This window comes from Pinus tabuliformis, chromosome 6, assembly GCF_031772625.1.
Source record: "Pinus tabuliformis cultivar Carrire ecotype Pingquan chromosome 6, CPIR1, whole genome shotgun sequence".
In the NCBI taxonomy this organism is placed as follows: Eukaryota; Viridiplantae; Streptophyta; class Pinopsida; order Pinales; family Pinaceae; genus Pinus; species Pinus tabuliformis.
In genome coordinates, this window is record NC_142292.1 from 728,792,359 (window position 1) to 728,805,006 (window position 12,648).

At 36.3% G+C, this 12,648-nt stretch overlaps 1 pseudogene; it reads left to right on the plus strand.

The window, feature by feature from the left end:
• Positions 1-9,331: 9,331 nt before the first annotated feature.
• LOC149260771 (pentatricopeptide repeat-containing protein At2g13600 pseudogene) lies at positions 9,332-11,966 on the plus strand (annotated as a pseudogene).
• Positions 11,967-12,648: the final 682 nt, after the last annotated feature.

Genomic DNA, 12,648 nt, shown 5'->3' on the forward strand with positions numbered 1-12,648 from the left:
ATTTCTATTGTTACTATGTTGGTTATGTATATATTTTATGACAACAACTATGTATGGATATCATCATGTTTTTACTTGTAAATGAATGGACAATGTATCTATGACCTAATATATGATAATGCAACAAATGACATGAGGGAACAATGGTTCTTAGCGATTCTCAATTAAGTACGAGATCCCTATGCTTAAATCTGTTGTTTACACCTGTCGATCTCATGTTTGTGATATGTTTGACAAATCGCCTGTCATGGCTAGTAGGGATCTGGTTAAGGGCTTGTTCAACTAATTGCTTATGCATAATTGTTTCCTTGTTATTTTACTGCTTTGAGGATGTCATTCCATTCTAGGCAGTGACCTGGGCTCTGGGCCTGAAAAAGTGGCTTAAATCCCGGGGACGCTTGCACAGAACTGGGAAAAATGGTCCCTGGACACTGGTTTGTAGGCCTGTGAGAGTGTCTAAAGGTCAAGTGATCAAAAACTTCAATGGAACCCAGGGGCAGGCTGCCTGAAGTGTTGGTATGGTTCTCAGGGGTCTTGTAGCTGATGTGGAAGGTTTGTATGTTGTGTTTCTGTCGGTTCGATTTCCTTAAGGTCACATAGGAGGTTGAATCCAATCATAGTAGCCTCTCATCGCATGTTTAACCTGGTTAGCTGGTTACTTGTGTAGATGTGGGAGGAGGGTGTTACATTGATATATTTGTAGTTATGAAAAATGTAGGGTCGATTAACCAGTTGAGAAGTACATAGAGGAAATGGTTGGCTCAAATGATTCTCTCCATCTAGAATCCTTTTTATTGGTGGTTGCACTTCTTTAGGCCTTCACAGGTAAGGAGGTCTCTTTATATAAAGTTTCTATGTTGGCTTCTTATTGTTTTGATTTCTAGCAAGAATCCCATGGGCTTAGGGTCTCTCATAGGGGATGTACTTGTGATTTTTGTTTGGTATTGATTAAATCTTTACTTTGGCATAAGGAAAACATAATCCTACCATGGGTTTGACTTTATTTTGTTGGTTATCTATTAAGTGTGATCATACTAGTGGCTGAGGTAACTTCCCCCTTGGGCTCTTCCTGTTTTCATAAAATTAGCCTTTGCATGATTGGTTTTTATAGCTCAATGTGTATCTCGTAGAGATCACAATATTTTTCGTTTAGGTTCATATGAGTTTAGAGTCTCCTTTTATCTTGCCTCAAAAGTTTCTTTTGGGTTTCCTCTTGCACTCAAATTTTGGTCTTCTTGGAGTCCCCTCGCTTGTCTTCATTACTCCTTTATTTTTCTCTGGATGGACTTTAACACTTCCCTTAGTTGTTATCATGGGTTTTTCCTTCTCAATCCCCTATCTCCTTGAGTCTTAATCTCGTCCTTTTCCTTATTTTGGGCAAATTCATAGTGGTCTGAGAGAGGTAAGTTCCCTTCCTCTTTGTGTTTGTATCTAGTCTTTTGTCATTCCCTTCCTATATCCCCCATTAAGACTTAGTCTACAGGATTGGAAGCACTCCATTTCTCTCTAGGATATACTTCAGTTAGTTTGTTAATCGTGCCTAGAAGGTGAAGTTCAAGTGGAAGAAGGGGTAGGCACAACTCTAGACATTCCCAAGTGTCTCATACTGAGGCAGTAGTAGAATAGTCAATTGAAATTATTATAAGAACACTCCCTTTCATGTCAAATGGGAGATAAGAAGAAATATATTCTAAATAAGAAGCTATGCAATATAGAGTTTATTGATTATGAAGATGAAAAGGGTCCACCTGAAACTATTTTGGTGGATTCCCCAACTGCTTAGTTTCTATTTTTATGTTTATCATTTTAGCTATTAGTATTAGTTTTGTCATATGTGTTTTCATAGGAAGCTTTCTAGCCTCAAACATAGGTCATTAAACTCCATAATGACATTAGTGCCATGTCAATACACATGCCACATCAACAATGGCCAAGAATTCTATTATAGAAATATAAATATAGACACACACATATGCCACGTTAGCAAAAGGATAAGAATTATATTATCTATGTGTGTGTGTGTGTGGGTAGAAGTTATATGAAAAGGCTAAGGGCTATTAACTTCTAAAGGCGAGAAGGTGTACGAAAATGGTAAAGGCTAGTAACTTCCAAAGGCCATGATTTTATGCTTAGAGCTCATAATTGAGCATAATTATAGTCAATAGAAACTTAACTAAAAGGAGAATAGGATGGAGGGCTCATATTTTCAAAATGGGAATTCAATTGTCTTAGAAAATTGCAAGAATAAAGCTTCTAAGCTTGAAGGAACAATGCCATCATTAGTTTGACTAGTTTCTAGAATGTGTGAAACATGGATATTTGTAAATTTAAGGACAGATGCGTCTAAAAAACATGATATTATGAATACTTGTTCAGATATCACATTATACTATAGATAGTTAGAGGCTAGAATCCATGTAAGTTGAGTTAACAAACCTTGGTTATGCCAAGAAAGCTGTCATCATGAGTGATGTGCATAACCCAGGTAAAATGCAGTGCGAGAGAATCCATGAGATGGAAATGTAAATACAAAGGCTAATGGATGCATAAATTGAGTAACCCATCATATTGTCACAAATATCATCAGGAGTATGGAGTTGGAGCTAAAAATCTAGAAAGTAGATAATGAGGAGCTAATTGAGGCTTAAGAGGAGTAACCAATTGAATGCAACCATGGTCCAAATCTTGAAAAACATTTAGAAGAAGGTGCACAATGGGTATAATTCAAACAATGCTATAAGTAGAAAAAATGGATTCAAGAGTCGCTCTCTTAAGAGATCTCGTAGTACAATACGGACCTTTAGACATGAAACAAGTACACCATAGTAATTTTCTCTTACTGATACATTTACCTATGGCAATTGATTCAACATATGAAAGTCTTCTTCTCATAGATAAAATAAAAATAAATCTTCCAAATATAGTTGGAAAGGGAAATTAGAAAGGAGAAACCCTGTACATTTGATGGAGAGGTGAAATCTAGAGTAGAAGGTTAGGCTTGGATTTTGGGGATGAGAAAGCATTTCCAAGTCCATGATTACTCTGAGAATATGAAGGCAAAAGTGGCCATATTTAATTTAAATGGAAAAGCCTCAATAAAGTGGGAGCAACTCCAACAGGTTAAGAGAATTATTGATAAATGAATTGTTTGGAAGCATTTTAAGTAGTAATTTAAGCATAAATAAATTTCTAATGTTTGCTATGATAATGGGTTAAAGCTGAGGAAAATGACCATAGATGAACATGTTAATAATTTCTCGGAGCTACAGAGATATGTGAAGTACATCAACAAGGAAGAGGTGAAAATAAAATGTCTTGTTAGTGTATTACGTTAGTTCCACACATACATAATTGAGTTTGATGAGACTTGAACTTTGGGTAAAACCATTAAGAAGGCTAAGTGTTGTTATGATTAGAACAAGAATATACCACATTTCCATAGGACATAGAAATAAAAGAAGAAGGATAATCTTGATTAGAGGAAGAAAGGGTTCATGCCTCCTCATTATAAAAATTGGTAGAAGAAACTAGCACAAAATGAGAATAAGCTAGCTAAGTTGGCAAGAGAGAAGTTGAGAGATCCTATTTAGTGTTGTAGAGAGAGCCTATTCAATGTTGGGGATGCAGAGAAAGATCACTTTCTAAGAAATCATACATATTAAAATAATAATTCCAAGCATGTTCATAACATAGAACATGCTCTAATTGTTTGGATACATGCCAAGGATGGTTCCAAGGATCAATGCGATACTTGATGACCACCAAATAAATCATTAGGTGATTTGAAAGCTGCTACAAATATTCCGTGGGATAGTTGGTCACTATAGATACAATGGAAATGGGCTGAAATCTAAAACCTATACTATGAGGGTTAATTTTACTTAGATTTATGGATTTATTAATTATAATTTTTCTGCTTATGCATGCAATAGATAAAATGTGAAAAATAGAGAACAAGTAAATATAATCACTCATAAACCACAATAAACACCAAGATATTCTATGGGATACCCTTTTAGGAGAAAACCCAGCTTGAAGGTGAGGCTTCTATGCTCTCCTTTGTTTTGAATGGAAATGATGCAAATACAAAGGAGAAGGCACTCTCTATGGAGTTTTCTAAGAACTATGGCTAGTGGGATGCTACAAAATACAAACATCCTCTGTTATTCTCTCTCTTTATCCACACTTAGTTATTTTTCTATACTATGTAACAAAATTCAAGCAATTATAATGGAATCCCTTTTCCACCTATTGGCTCGGTTATAACACAATATGACAACTAACTAAGGGTTAAATTTGAGCCATTCAACCCTCAACATGAGTTAAAACTTGACTCTTCTAGAGTCTTTGTCATAATCACCATGTAGCTAGTCATTTTTCCATGAGTAACGGGGGTTGACGTGGCATCCTCTCAAATTGTGGTGGTTAATCACGATATGCTAACTTCCAAGAAGGGGTAGGCGCAACTCCATACCTCCCCCAGTGGCTCATGCTAAGGTAGTAGTAGAATAGTCTATTGAAATTATTATAAGAACACTCCCTTTCATGTCAAATGGGAGATTGAAGAGGCTAAACAAAGGCACTAGCATTGACCATTGTTTCATCTCATACACTATAGTTGAGGAAGAAATCAGACGTTGGGTCTTACATACATGCTATACAAGGAGAAGACAAACCTAGAATATGAAAAATGTGAACACGAAGACTATCATGGGTAGAGTCATAAATGAGCGATCAAAGGAGCAACATAATATTTTACTTCAGGTGGACAAGATATAATGGAAACTTAGAAAGTTGGATAAGAAGGAATCTATGCTAGATAAAAATATAGCAAATATAGAGTTTGTTGATTCTATAGATGAAGAGGGTCCACCTGAAACCATTCAGGTGGATTCCCCAATTGCTTAGTTTCTATTTTTATGTCTATCATGTTAGCTATCAGTATTAGTTTTGCCATATATTTTGTCATAGAAGGATTTCTAGCCTCAAGCACAGGTCATTAAACTCCACAAGGACACTAGTGCCATGTTAATACACAGAGCACATCAACAAAGGGTAAGAATTCTATTAAATACAAATATAAATATAGAGACACACATATGGCACATTAGAAAAAGGCCAAGAATTCTATTATGTGTGTGTGCGTGTGGGGGGGTAGAAGGTGTAGGAAAAGGTTAAAGGCTAATAACTTCTAAAGGCCACAATTTTATGCTTAAAGCTCATAATTGAGCATAATTATAGTCAATAGAATTGAAGGCTCATAGTTTAGATATGGACATTCAATTATCTCAAAAAATTTCAAGAATAGAGCTTCTGAGCTTGAAGGAACAATGCCATTGTTAGTTTGACTAGTTTCTAGAATGTGTGAAACAAGGATATTTGCAAATTTAAGGACAAATGTGTCTAAAAAACATGACCTTATGAACACTTGTTTAGATATCACATTGTACTAGAGATAGTTACAAGCAAGAATCCATATTAGTTGAGTAAAAAATCCTTGGTTATGCCAAGAAAGTTGTCATCATGAGTGATGCCCATAACCCATGTGAAATACAATGGGAGAGAATCCATGAGATAGAAATGGAAAGAAAAAGGCTAAGGGATGCATAAATTAAGTATCCCCTCCTATTGTTGCAAAGATCATGAGTATGGGGACATAGTTAACAAGTAGACAATGAGAAGCTAATTAAGGCTTAAGAAGAGTAGAATCTGTTGAATTCAACCATGGTCAAACCTTGAGATCCATTTAGAGGAAGGTGCACCATGGGTACGATTCAAACAATGCTATAAGGAGAAAAAATTGTTTTAGGTCGCTCTCCTAAGAGGTCTCATAGTACCAAAGGGACCTTTAGATATGGAACAAGTACACCATCGTAATTTTCTTTTACTGAGTCATTTGCCTATGGCAATGCATTCAACATATGAAGATCTTCTTCTCATAGGCAGAAGGAAAATTATTATTATCCAATTTTAAGGTCACGACCAAGCCAGACACCAAATTGGTGTATGAGATCCCCTTGTTTCCACGCAGCGATTTGACTATCAAGTCTATGAAGGCATACATACTCTACCGCCCTCTGGTTTTGAAGTTGTGACCTTTTAGGAGGAAACACATGCTCTTAACCATTTGATGGAGATGTAAAATATAGAGAAGAAGGTTAGGCTTGGATTTTAGGGATGAGGAAGCATTTCCAATTCCATGATTACTCTGGGAATACGAAGGCCAAAGTGGCCATATTTAATTTAAATGGTGGAGACTAAATAAAGTGGGAGCACCTCGAGTAGGTTAAGAGAATTATTAACAAAATAATTGTTTGGAAGCAGTTTAAGAAGTACTTTAAGCATAAGTATCTTTCTAACAATGATAATGAATTAAAGTTGAGGAAAATGACCATAGATGAACATGTTGATAAGTTCTTGGAGCTTCATGGATATGTGAAGTACATCAAGAGTGAAGAGGTGAAAATACAAAGTCTTCTTAGTGTATTGCATTAGTCCCATAAGGACATAATTGAGTTTGATGAACCTTGAACTCTGGGTAAAACCATGAGGAAGGATACATGTTGTTATGATTAGAACAAGAACATATCAAAATTCCATAAGACATAGAAAGATAAGAAGAAGGATAAGCTTTCTCGGAGGAAGAAAGAGTTCAAGCCTCCTCATTATAAAAATTAGTAGAAGAAACTAGCAAAAAATGATAATAAGCTAGCTAAGTTGTTAGGAGAGAAGTTGAGAGAGCCTATTCAATGTTGCAGACAGAGCCTATTCAGTGTTTGGGATGTGGAGAAGATCACTTTCTAAAAAAATGTCATATCAAAATAAGAATTCCAAGCATGTTCATAGCATAGAAGAGGCTATAATTGCTTGTAGATGTGGCAAGGATGGTTCCAAGGATCAATGTGGTACTTGAAGACCATCAAACAAATCATCAATTGATCTGAAAACAACTATGGATATTCCATGGGATAGTTGGTCATAATAGCTATGATGAAATAGTTCAAAATCTCATATCTATACTATGAAGTTTAATTTTCCTTAAATTTATAGATTTATTAATTATTAATTTTTTGCTTATGCATGCAAAGATAAAATGTGAAAAATAGAGAACAGGTAAATACAATCACTCACAAACCACAATAAACACCAAGATATGCTCTATGAAACCCCTTTAGGAGAAAACCTAGCTTAAAGGTGAGGTCGCTTTGCTTTCTTTTGTTTCGAATGGAAATGATTCAAATAGAAAGGAGAAGGCACTCACCATGGATTTTTCTAAGGCCTGTGGCTCATGGGATGCTATAAAACACAAGCACCCCCTGTTATGCTCTCTCTCTTTATGCACAATTAGTTATTATGCTATATTATGTAACAAAATGCAAGCAAATATAAAGGAACCCCTTTTCCTCCTAGTGGCCTAGTTATAACACAATATGATAGCTAACTAGGTTACAAATTTGAGCCATTCAACCTTCAACACGAGTTAACACTTTCTAGAGTATTCTTCATAAGCCCCATATAGCTAGCCCATTTTCCGTGAGTAACGGGGGCTGATGCAACATCCTCTTGAATTATGGTGGTCAATCATGATAGGTTAACTTCCAGGAAGCGTAACTTTTACATCTAAACTCTAATTAATGTGATTCTTGCATCATTGAAAAGGTCTTCATGGTGGTCAATCACAATAGGTTAACTTCCACGAAGCATAACTTCTACATCTAAACTCCAATTAACGTGATTCTTGCATCATTGAAAAGGTCTTCCAGTGTAGAATTATGTAACGAGGTGCTAAACTTAAGTGACAAAGTTTTACCCCTAAAAAATATCATAACTTTTACATCCAAACTCCAATTAACGTGATTCTTGCGTCATTGAAAAGGTCTTCAAGTGTAGAATTATGTAACAAGGCGCTCAACTTAAGTGACAAAGTTTTACCCCTAAAAAATATCATTTAAGGTCTCAAACTGGCCCCAAAAGGTTTTTGACCCGAATTCTCCAAAGACAAAGTTTTACCCCTAAAAAATATCATAACTTTTACATCCAAACTCCAATTAACGTGATTCTTGCGTCATTGAAAAGGTCTTCAAGTGTAGAATTATGTAACAAGGCGCTCAACTTAAGTGACAAAGTTTTACCCCTAAAAAATATCATTTAAGGTCTCAAACTGGCCCCAAAAGGTTTTTGACCCGAATTCTCCAAACCAAGTCTTGCTGCTAAAATTGCTCTTGTAAGCTAATTTCTTTAATATTTCCACGCTGAAAGCATCAAGATTGATGACAAACAATATAATTCCAATCCGAATCATTAATAAATTATAGTTAAAGCTAAAGACAATTTTTATTTTTAATCTAATTTCCTTTAAAGTTTTATTTGGTACATACATATAGTTCCACTTGATTAATAAGAACTTTGACCTAAAACTTCCTTTTAAAGAATTTGATTGATTTTAAAAACAAAGTTAAACTTACTTCGCTAAAAAAATGTAAGTTCATTTAAAAGATTTAGATTGTCCAGTTATAAACTCATTCCACTAATAATATTTTATAACTAGGTTAATAAGAAAAAACAAACTCAAACTCAATGTAATAATTATATAGTTACTAATTAGTTTTTCTTAAGCATTCAAAATGATAAGAAAGGAAAGTTAGATGTGATTATAATAATCATGTAGTCTAGTAGGGATTCCCTAGAATAATAAGTTTAAGTGTAATTCGCAGAATTTGAGTGCCTCTTGAGTTTTTCAAAGTATTGAATCCATTGAGACATTCAAAATGCATTTTAAACAACTAAAATTTTACATCCTACCAAAAATTATATTTTTAAATTTGAGAAAAAAACAATTTTTTTTTGGTCAATTATATTTTAAATCTAATAAAAATTTGCAAAATTTAAATGCCATAAAAATATTATGAAATGTTGAATCTAATTATGCATTCAAAAACTCATTTTAATCTATTAAAATTTTATATCTGACTAAAAATTAGGTTTCTCAAATTAAAAAAAAAACAACATTCTCTAATATATTATATTAGATATCACAATACTTATTTTTAAATAAATATCAAACTTGTATTAATTTTATATAAACATCGAGATTGTATTAATGGTAATAAAAGTATTCAAAAATCCGTTTCTACATTACATTTTATACAATCCGTTTATGCACTTGAATCTTAATTGTAATTGTAATTGTAACTGTAACCATTAAAAGAACACTTGAAATAGTTAACCTTCCCTATTGTGTAAAATACTCTTTTTATATTACTATAATTAAAAAATTGCATAGCGGACCATTTTTTACTGTATATTACAGAATTACCATATACCATTTCCACCCAAAAAGACATGACATGCTATCACATAATATGGACCTTACACGCCATAGATTAATGCTTCCAAAATGATCGCAGTGGGTGATTTCAATATCCATAATGTTATGGCATCACTATAAGAGGGCGGTGGTATTAGTTATAAAGCCAATGATGCCTGGTCTATATCCCAGAACAGTTGCAGCTGCTGCTGCTGAAATCCATTTCAATGGCAACATAAAGCTTAGGGAACTCTGCGACGAGGGCCGACTGAGAGATGCGCTTGGTATGTTGCATAGCACGAATCACCCCATTCGACCTTGCACATATGCCCTCCTATTGCAGGGATGCATTAAGAACAAAGCCTTGCCAGAGGGCAAACTCATCCATGCTTGCATCAAAGAGAGCGAAACCATCCCCGACACTTATTTGCTCAACACGCTTCTCAATATGTATGTTCATTGCGGAGCTCTGATGGATGCTCGGAAGGTGTTTGATGAAATCCCCCAACGAGACGACTTCTCATGGAATGTGATGATCGCTGCTTATGCGAGACATGGGATTGCAGAGGAGGCCATGAATGTCTTTTACCAAATGCAGAGAAAAGGCACCGAACCCAATCAATTCACCTTTGCCAGCATTCTACCTGCGTGCGCTCACCTGAAGGCTCTGGAACAGGGAATGGAGATCCATGAGAAAATAACCAGAGGTGGCTTTGAGTCCGATGTGTTTGTGGGGAGTGCCCTTGTAGACATGTACGGAAAATGTGGGAACATGAAGGTTGCTCGCGAACTGTTTGACAAAATGGCTCAACGAGATGTCGTCACTTGGACATCAATGATTGCAGGGTACGCGCAGAATGGCAGGGGAGAAGAGGCCCTGGAGCTTTTTCACGAAATGCAGATGATGGGCGTGAAGCCAAACGCTAAAACCTTCGTCAGTGTTCTGCCCGCGTGCGCCAACTTGGCTGCTCTGGAAGAGGGTGTGGCGATCCATGAAGAGTTGATTCGGCGTGGATTTAGGTCCGATGCCTTTCTGGAGAGTGCCCTCATAGACATGTATGCAAAGTGTGGAAGCATAGAGAAGGCCCGCGAGTTATTTGACGATACATGGCAACGGGATGTTGTCCTGTGGACTGTGATGATTACAGCATATGCACAGAATGGACGTGAAGAGGAGGCTCTGAAGCTTTTTCGACAAATGAGGGTAGCCGGAGTGAAACCCAACTCCAAAACCTTCACTAGTATTCTTCCGGCATGCGCTAACTTAGCTGCTCTAGAACATGGCATGGAGATCCATGGAGAAATAATTAGGTGTGGGTTTCATTCTGATGCCTTTCTGGAGAGTACCCTGATAGACATGTATGCAAAATGTGGGAGCATACAGAAGGCGCGTGAACTGTTTGATAACATGCATCAACAAGATATTGTCTCATGGACAGCTATGATTGCAGGATATGCCATGCACGGCTGCAGCAGGGAGGCCCTCAATCTCTTTCAGCAAATGACAGATTCTGGCATGAATCCGGATCATGTCAGTTTAGTTTGTATTCTGTCAGCATGTTGTCATGCAGGTCTTGTGGATGAGGGTTATCAATACTTCAAGAGCATGAGTGAGGATTATCACATTACACCTGCAATGGAACACTATAGCTGCATGGTTGATCTTCTTGGCCGTGCCGGGCGCCTGGATGAAGCACACGAATTTATTAACGAAATGCCAATAGAACCTGATGCTATTGTGTGGAGGAGTTTGCTTGGTGCTTGCAGGATACATAACAATTTAGATCTGGGAGAACATGCAGCAGCACACTTATTCGAGTTGGATCCTAAAAATGCTTCCCCCTATGTGCTCTTGTCGAATATTTATGCTGCAGCTGGCAGGTGGAGTGACATTGTGAAGTTGCGGAAAGCAATGAAAGACAAAGGGGTTCAGAAGCCTTCCGGATGCAGTTGGATTGAGGTCGATAAACAGGTGCATATTTTCAATGTAGGAGACAGGTCACATCCACAAATGCAGAGAATCTATGCGAAGTTGGAGACATTATCAACGGAGATGAAAGCAGCAGGGTATGTTCCTGATACAGTTGCTCTAAATGATGTGGAGGAGTAAAACCAGAAACAAGTTTTTGCGGTGATAGTGAGAAGTTTACCACTTATATACACTCCTTGGTCTAGTCATGGTGTAGACCCACCTATATTTGAGAATGTAGGCCTCCCAAATTATGGTGAGAAAGCTGGTGCCAAATAAGCATGGAGCTATGCATGAGCCCTGAAGTGTGCTGGCCCAAAATTCATCTTATGAAGAGCCTTTGCAACTAAGATGTTCATCTCTTAGATTGCTGAAAAAGGAATTTTGGTAAGGTATGCCAACAATTGCCACAATTTCAGGATAGATGTAATCCTTGATTCAAGGCGAAACAAGATATCACCATACAAGCTTACATAGAATGCCCACCTTGTATTGGTATCAGGACGAGGCATTATTCTCAGATTCGAAAATGGTGCTAGAGCAGGCTCTTATCGTACTGCTGAAAGATGGGTTATGCTTCTACAGCTTTGCAACAGTAGATCACATGAAAGCGGCTGCATTCACTGCAAAGGAAGAAAATGATTTTTTCTTCTGAAAATGCTTTTGGATACAAGTTCTCAAAATTTTCTAGTGCTCAGCAGTTCCAACCAACAAATACCTATCATGGACTTTGAATTTCCCAGGGTTACTCAATGGTCCTATGGAAATTGAATAATGATCATTGTGTCGGGAGAGGCAAAGATACAACTAGCTATGAAGGAGAACATTGTGTTGAAGAATGATCATTGTGTTGGGAGAGGTATTATACAATTAGCGATGGAGATGTGTACTTCGGTATTCATTAAATAGTAAGCACCGTAAGTGCTATTACTTCCTGTCGTAAAAATTTGAAGATAAATGATGAATAATCAAATTTAAAATGACTAAACTCATAATCAACGAGTGTTCTTCGTCAAAATATCACTCATATAAAAAGAATATCAAACAAGTAACTAGTATTCTTATGTAATAATTAATTTTAATGGATACAAATTTAGCAGTTGACGATCACGTGAAGGACTGGTATGTATTTTAAAACCTTCCAAAATGGGTGCCACTTAGTCATGTTACAAGGTAGAGTTATGAGAATGCTAAAAAGTAAGATATGTAATTTTAAATTGTTCTTCATTACATTTTATTTAGAAATATGTATGCACTGTTTTGAACTTTATGACATGACATATATACAAATGTATACGCAATCTGCATGAAATTTATCTTTATATGTTTTTTACTTAATTTTCTTAACAATATTATATTATTAAACATAACC